The 7,799-nt window shown below is 43.6% G+C and overlaps 1 pseudogene; it reads left to right on the top strand.

Annotated features, from left to right (window-relative positions):
• Nucleotides 1-6,165: 6,165 nt before the first annotated feature.
• LOC149257256 (serine hydroxymethyltransferase, mitochondrial pseudogene) lies at nucleotides 6,166-7,103 on the top strand (annotated as a pseudogene).
• The last annotated feature ends 696 nt before the right edge of the window (nucleotides 7,104-7,799 follow it).

The raw sequence follows: 7,799 nt of genomic DNA, 5'->3' as shown, positions 1-7,799 counted from the left end.
CTTACGCACCTCAATGTAAACATTATGTATGTTCGCCTTGAAGTCTGCAAAGCTTCGCAGACTATTGTGCACTGTGGGGGATAGGCACGACCGTCTATTGATCCACATTCGGATGCTTGCCTCCATGAGCACCCAGAAGATCTTTGTCTCACGAATCTACTTTGTGTCCTTGGTGGCCCAGAGCGACGCATACTTTGCGACCTCTGGTAAGTCAAGTTCAATGCTAGGGAATTGATTGTCCTTGGGCAGTTCCCCTGTTACCAACAAAATGGACAAGAGCAACCACGCATAGTGGAAGGTCTTGTCCTGCTCCTGGGGTTCCTTGTAGTTGGTCAAGAATTCCTCACAGAGGAACTCAGACCAGTTGAATTGGACCCCCTCTGCACATTGTTCATCTAGTGCAACTACCAACGTTGGTACCTCATTGCTGCAGCATTTTCTCATTACCTTCTTGTCTAGGAGTTGGGTGGCTACGCATAACCCTTTATCTTTGATGCTGCTAATTGTGTAACCCTTTTTTTCCTTCTCAAGCTTGTATTTTTTCTTCATGGCCTTCGTAAGCACCAAATCTCCACTTTTTCTTGCTATCACCACGGGGCCCTTTCCCTTAGAGGGGATCCGGGAAATTCTATGGATGAGATCCACTGTGATGGGAATAGGCTCCTCCAGCCATAAGTACCCATTGTGCACTAGGAAAAGAAGCTGCCTGATGATGAAAATAGTGATAATTGCATGGTAAAAGTGTGGAATCCATAACAGATGAAGTATTCCAGCCTTCTCCACAATGTGCAGCGATTTTCGTGACTCTAGTGTTGTGACTGGCCCCTACGTGCTCTACTTCATGAGATTCTCCATCTCTAAGTGTTGGAACTTGTTTCTATCCACGAGGTCCCAATCTTCAAACTTCATTGTGGGTACGCATCCCAGGTGCGAGCCCCCAAACATAATTCCATCGGCGAGGAGCGGGGTCTGGAGTGCTCTCTTAGTGGCATCCAGTTCCTTTGGTATCTTAGTTTTCCCTTTCTGCTTAGGGACGTACCTGGGCAATTTTGTTGTAGAACGAACTGGCTGGATGTCCTCTTTCATGTCTTCTGCTTCCTCTATCTCATCGATGAGAGCCTGTAAGTCCTCCTCCTCATCATTGGTCTCAATGGTGACAGCCTTGCCCTTTTCTTCCATTGAGAGTTTACCGAACCGCAGATTCCGCAGGGACATGCGGACTGGTCCCGTTGCTTGCTTATATTTTTTCGGCCTCAGTGTCTAAGGCAATTTCAGGATTTCCGGTGCAACCCCAATTTCTTCGGGAACATCATGTGCCGTGGGGTTCCACATGGCCTCATCGGTGGTTCCTTATGCAGATCCCAAACCTCTCCTGGTAGTCGTCATCCTGTTTGACTTGTCTGTGGTCGTGCATGAACTTCGGGGCTCAAATCTTGCTCGATGCTCAACACTTTGTGCTCTAATCAATTTCTCAAATCTCAAGTGAACAAGTGTTGTCTCGTGGCTAGCTCCTGGAGTTTTATAGCACCTTTTGAATTCAAATTCAACCGTTCCCCCTAATTCTGGCTCATCAATGCTTTCTTGGCGGCAGATTGCCCCAAATCTTGCCCTTAATTCATGTCTTATATGCCTGCCGCCCACTCCCTTTTTCCTTAAATCAGAAATCTTGTCATAAAAAGTGACACCAATGGTCACTTCCCAACCTACCTACGTGGTAGCACACCACCCCTTGCACGGTTGCGACCCTTGTGACATGCTGATTCTGTGCGCACCTCCCTCATTGCGCAGCTCCTAAATAGACTCTTTTATAGTCCCGCGCTCTCTTTCAACTACCTGGAGCGCTAAGACTATGCTCCCTATGGCTAGTCAGGTGGTTGTACCACGTGTGTGAAACTTCAACTCGCCTTTCGGTATAGTCCGCAGAAACTCCTCAATTTCCTTCGCAACAGCCGATGTTGTGCATTCAACTGTATGTAGTGTGCTCCCTTGGTTACTGCGTTTGGTGAGGTGTGGTTGTAGCCATGGCAGTAGAGTCATAAATTCTCAACGAAAATCTTCTAATGAAGTAGTATGATCATCCGTATCTTGCCTTGTCATCCTTGGTTTATCGACAAGACCTACTTGTGTGATATCGTTTTCCAGCCTCTTGATCTCAGCGTCCATCAAAATTATTTTCTTCCTCAATCGTACCTGGTCCTTTTTGAGTTCGCGAAGTCTAAGGTTCCCTTGCCGAAGGGCTTCCTGAATACTTATATGTTCGACCTCAAGCAGCTGTGTGATTTCTTCGTCCTGGCCATCGCGCACCATCACAATTGCGGGAGCCATCATTTGCGGATTCCATTTTGTATTCTCTTTAGAAATTACGGTCTCTACTCCGTTCCGCACCTTTGGAATCATCTTCGTGGTTAGGATTTTGCACATGGTCCTATAGGCCCATCGAACCGCTGGTACACACAATTCCCAATCAGTGCATCTTGCCTGGTGAACCTTGTTCAGTACTCTGCACACCCTATTGAATGTTTCGTCGTGGATAATTAGTAGCGTGTGTCACCTTTCCCACTGTTGTGGGTTGTTCTGATTCTCTATTCTGGGGGTGGTGTGCACTTGTGCGGGCTGTACAACATATGTTTGTAACCATCGGGAAAGGTGGGTGCGCAAGTTCCTACTGACTGGCTCTCATTTAGAGCTGCGGTTTTCCAAAATGTAGGCGCATCATCCTTCCATATTTGTGCCAGTCCTCAAAAAATTTCTTGATGCATACGCCACCATTGTGTGGATGTTGCGTGCAACACCCATTTTAGAGAATCAAATTGCTGCTATTTTGGTACTGCGCTTTCAAATTTGCTCAGAAATTCCTCCACCACTATCAATCCATCATATGTCGGCAGCTCCCAGGCCTCTGTTATCATGTAATGCAGTGATCTAATCATCATGTTGCAATTAAGCATTGTTACTTCGTGCAGCTGATTCTGCCATCGTTCTACTTCTTCGTTTGAATCTGAAGTGTAGGAGCTTTCGCGCTCCCATGAAATTCTTACATCTATAGTTGGATTCACCCAATCCTATTCTTGCACAGTTATCTTGTAAATACAATAAAGATCATCATCACTATCATCGTCACGCATCGGTTCAGTGTATCACACTCCTTCAACTGGATCTAGTGGTACTACTACGCGTAGTGACTTTTTTTTCCAAAAATCATTTTGTGCTTCTTTAGATTTATGACTCAATTCATATCAGTGCCCAGTCTATTCCTAGTAGCGTGGGATAGGGATTAATGTTATCGACAATCTCTATCACTTCAAAATCCGCTTACGCGCTCGCACCTTCAATATCGACTGTTACCCCTTGTAATCTTCCCATGGGAAAAAAGTTCTGTTGGTTTGCCATTCATAACTGAATAGGGGACCATTGTAATGTGGGTCTGCCCATGCGTTCCCATGTTTGCTTTGTTAGTACATTCACGTCCGAACCTAGATCCAGGATTACCTAATCCATTTCATACTCGCTGATTTGTGTAGTCAACCTCATTTCCCTTCCTGTGTGCAATGCATGCTTTCCAAGTTTCCGAACCACGTGTGGTTCTCTTGACCCCGCATGCCTAGCAATAAGTTCCTGTAGTCCTTTGACTGCCTTGCTGTCACACAACAGTTTCATGCATGTCTCCAGAAAGGTATTGAGCATTGAAGGATCCATCCCTGATTCTAGTTGATCCTTACTACCTGAAGTAGAGGCCTTTGTGAAGCTCTTCTTAGCTTCCATGAGTGTCTCCTTCACGTGTTCTAATCAAATCCGAGTTCCTTTGTAGGAGCATTGTGAACCCACACACTTTCTTTTGGCTGCTTCCCTTTATCATCGCTAATGGTAATACCACTCATGAGCATCATGTTTACATTTGGGTCTTCTTCATGTGGCTCAGACCTCATCATCTGTAAATTCTGAGTTGGAGGGAGCTGGAGTACCCCCTTTTCGTGCATCCTTGCTATCAGTGAAGGGCAGTCTTCTACCTCATGATCACACTGAGTATAGTACCAACATGATGTTCTTGTCGGGTTTGTGCAATCGCACGCATGGTGCCATGGCCCTCCACAATTGTAACAAATTAGTTTTTCGCAACCCCTTCCTAGTCCCATTTTGCCTCGACCTCGACCGCACCGTTGAAATCCAGCGTGTGCCATCCCTGCATTTGGGTTGAGGGTTCATGTTTCGGTCTGCACCCTATAGGTAGGAGTCTGATCCATCATCAGTTCGTAGCTTCAGGAGGTGCATTCATCATGGCCTACAGACCTGTAGAAACTACAAAACAATTGCTGGGACATCTATATACTTCTGCAACAAATGACAATTATTCGTAGTGTGTTTTCCTCCTATCTGACAGATTGCGCACCATAATGCAGGCTTCGCGCTCAACCCTGCCTATGCCTCAGGTCTTAATGGCATTGGCCCTCCTCCTGCCAAGTAGTTCACAAACATTGGATAGTTGTCCTTGTCATGCCCTTGGCCTTTGTATTTTATGCACCATTCTTCCTCATGCGCCTCCGACCAAGGTGTCTTGTCCTATTTCAAACTTTGCATTTCTAGACATAGATTCTGTTATCACTGATAATTCTGTTACCAAAAAGTTTTTTGCCTAGCTTAAAGTCAGGGTGTTTTTGCAGCACATAAATCCGTTAGCAGTTTCGCAGCGCCATCTGTTTTAGTGATTTCGTAGCGAAAACACTGACCTTGCACTGGCTGCGCTGCGAAATTGGGAAATGACGGATATTTAAAGTGAATTGATGGAAACACTGCAGGAAACGAGGTTTGTCAAGCTGTTTTGTGTGGGCTTGTACTCCATTGAAGGGGAACATTCCAGTGGTAATTTTGCTTTGCGCTCATAGTTGTTGTGGCAGGTTCTCATGATCACCAACGAAGTTCCATCAAAACCCTGTTTCATACTCAAGTCTCAAAACCGTGTTCTTTTTTTTAAAATCAATGCTTGATCAGAATCGGTTATGAGAAGGCTTCTGTTCGTTGACTTATTCCAAGTTATCATTACCTTGTGTCAGTTGAAGGATTTTAATGAATGTTTGACTCAGTAAAAGGAATCTGGGCTGCAGTTTGATGGTATAGTCTATATTTTATCATCTCGTTCAGCACAAGAGGAGTTGAGTGAAAGATGTTTTTCATTTTGCAATGGGAAACTCAATATGTTGATTAATAATGTCGGTATAAATATGAAGATTTCGCATTCCTTATGTCTATCAACGTTGAATCAGCTTATCATATGTCTCAGCTGTCACATTCTCTACCAAAAGCATTAAAAAGGGGAAGCATTGTTTTCATTTCATCGGTTGTTGGTGTTGTAGATATTTTCTGGTACCATGTACGCGGCCAGCAAAAGAGTAATGAGCCAACTCACAAAAAGTCTTGCATGTGGGTGAAACCGATTATGGACAAGTGACAACATACGTGTTAACTGTATGACACATGGCCTCTACAACAGCGCACTGGATGTTGGGATTGTGTTTGTGGAATTGCTGGATGTTATAGATCATTACGTTCATGCGCAAATGGAGGAAGACAAATTTCAACCTTTGACACAAGATATCTCAACTCTTTCTTTTGCGCATCTGATTTGCGTTGTTGGGACTGTTTTGCCAGAATTTTTCAATGGTGAACAAGGGCGTGTATAGGTCTGGATTCCCCAACATTATCAACTTCCCATTTCTGGAGATCCTTCGTCTGCGCTCAATCATCTATCTTTGCCAGGAGCCGTATCCAGCAGACAACATAGAGCATGGTTAGTGGCTTCATGCTAATGGATGATCGTCTATATGAAGAATTCACTGTTGAGGATCAAATAAATGATGATCTGCATCATACTAAAAGTCCATTTTGATTCCCATGATGCAATGACACCACCTCCATTTTCTCACGGGTTTCTCTATATTTGTTGACATTACATGAATTCCAGACAAGTCTCGGTAAGCCAGGGAAGAAGTTTGGATCCATGAAAGCCAAGCGATGGCAGTAGCGGCCAAGGCGTTGGATTACTAGAATACAGAGTATGTATTTCGATTTGGGCAGCGGGTGTCTATTTTTCGCCAGAAGATTGCTCACATTTCAATGCTGCGGCTTACGAGAGATTGAATGATCCTATCATGTAGAATTCATTTGAGCCTTATGTTAAGGACGAGGAGGAATTTTCTCCAGAATCGACAATGGAAGAGTCTTGAACTTATTCCTTCAGAGAACTTTACTTCATTATCAGTCATGCAGGCTGTAGGATCAGTCATGACAAATAAATACAGTGAAGGAAATGAATTCATTGACATGACAGAGTCGTTATGTCAGAAAAAGATCATTGGAAGCATTTGGTTTGGATCCAGATAAATGGGGAGTTAATGAACAACCCTTGTCAGGCTATCCGGTTAATTTTCAAGTTTACATTGCTTTATTGAAGCCACATGATCGTATCCTGGCACTTGATTTTTTTCACATGGAGGCCATCTGTTTCATGGTTACCAGACCGATTTTAAAACGGTCTCAGTAGTTTCAATCCTCTTTGAAACAATGCCTCATAGATTGAATGAATTTACAGGTTATATTGATTATGACCAGCTGGAGAAGTGCGGTCCTATTCAGGCCTAAACTCATTGTTGCTAGTGCTTATGCACACCATTTTGACTATGCTCGGATGCGCAAGGTTTGTGACAAGTAAAAAAGCTATGTTGTTGGCAGACATGACACACATAAGCGGACTTGTTGCACCTGGTGTAGTTCCATTTCCTTTTGAGTTTGCAGATGTAGTGACTACTACTACACACAAGTCACTCCGTGGTCCTCGTGGTGCAATGATGTTTTATGGAAAGGGCATCAAAGAAATCAACAAGCAGGGGCAAGAGGTTAAGTATGACTATGAGGAAAGGATTAACGCAGCTGTGTTCCCTGGTCTTCAAGGTGGTCCTCACAATCATACCAGAACTGGCTTAGTTGTTGCTCTTAAATAGGCAACTACCTCAGAGTATAAAGCATATCAAGGACAGATTCAGTCCAGAAGTAACGGCCTATTTCACAGGTTTGGCAATATCACAAGTTCAGCATGCAATTCAAGTTGTTGATAAAGTAAGAGGGATGGAGTGACTTCTTGATGTGTTACAAGTTTCATTGGATGCCACTGTTGGAAAAAATGCAGCCATAAGCACAGTGTTAGCAGAAACCAGTGAAGAAGACTGTGTTTTCTAAAATCACACAGCAGTTTCGTAGCGCGCTACGAAACTGCTGTAGGTGATGATTTTAAAGCGCAGAGCAGCTAGTGTGATACTGTGAGCGGGAGTTGTGGAAGAGAGATATCTGTTTATCAATACCATCTACAGCACATTCAAAAACATGGTAGTATTTCATACATGGGGTTGTTAAAAGATTTGGGAACATGTTGCTACACTTTAGGAGAATGTTGGGAAACAGAGACCGTTAAAATAGGAGCACGTCTTTTGGTAAATTAATGAGCCATCAGTGCTTTCAAGCATCCAAAGTCAGTATTCATTGTATCTGTAGCTCAGCCATCTTAACCCAAGCAGCCAAAGGACATGTGTCAAAAGCCAGAAAAGCATCATGCGACAAGGAGCAAAGATTTAGGATTTTGATTAAATGAAAACCATTTGTGATTTCAGTTTAGACATTTTGTAATTAATAAATTAGTTATGCACTAGATAGGGATAGTCAATAGCCACCTTCGAGGCTCCCCTCATGCTGGAGGAGGAAGCTCGAGGTGGTTAAGCTTGTTTGCCTATATATGGATCAATAGGAGATGTAGA

The sequence above is a fragment of the Pinus tabuliformis genome, chromosome 6 (assembly GCF_031772625.1).
Source record: "Pinus tabuliformis cultivar Carrire ecotype Pingquan chromosome 6, CPIR1, whole genome shotgun sequence".
Taxonomy (NCBI): domain Eukaryota; kingdom Viridiplantae; phylum Streptophyta; class Pinopsida; order Pinales; family Pinaceae; genus Pinus; species Pinus tabuliformis.
The sequence above is the reverse complement of the archived record's forward strand: the minus strand, read 5'-3'. Positions and strand labels throughout refer to the sequence as shown.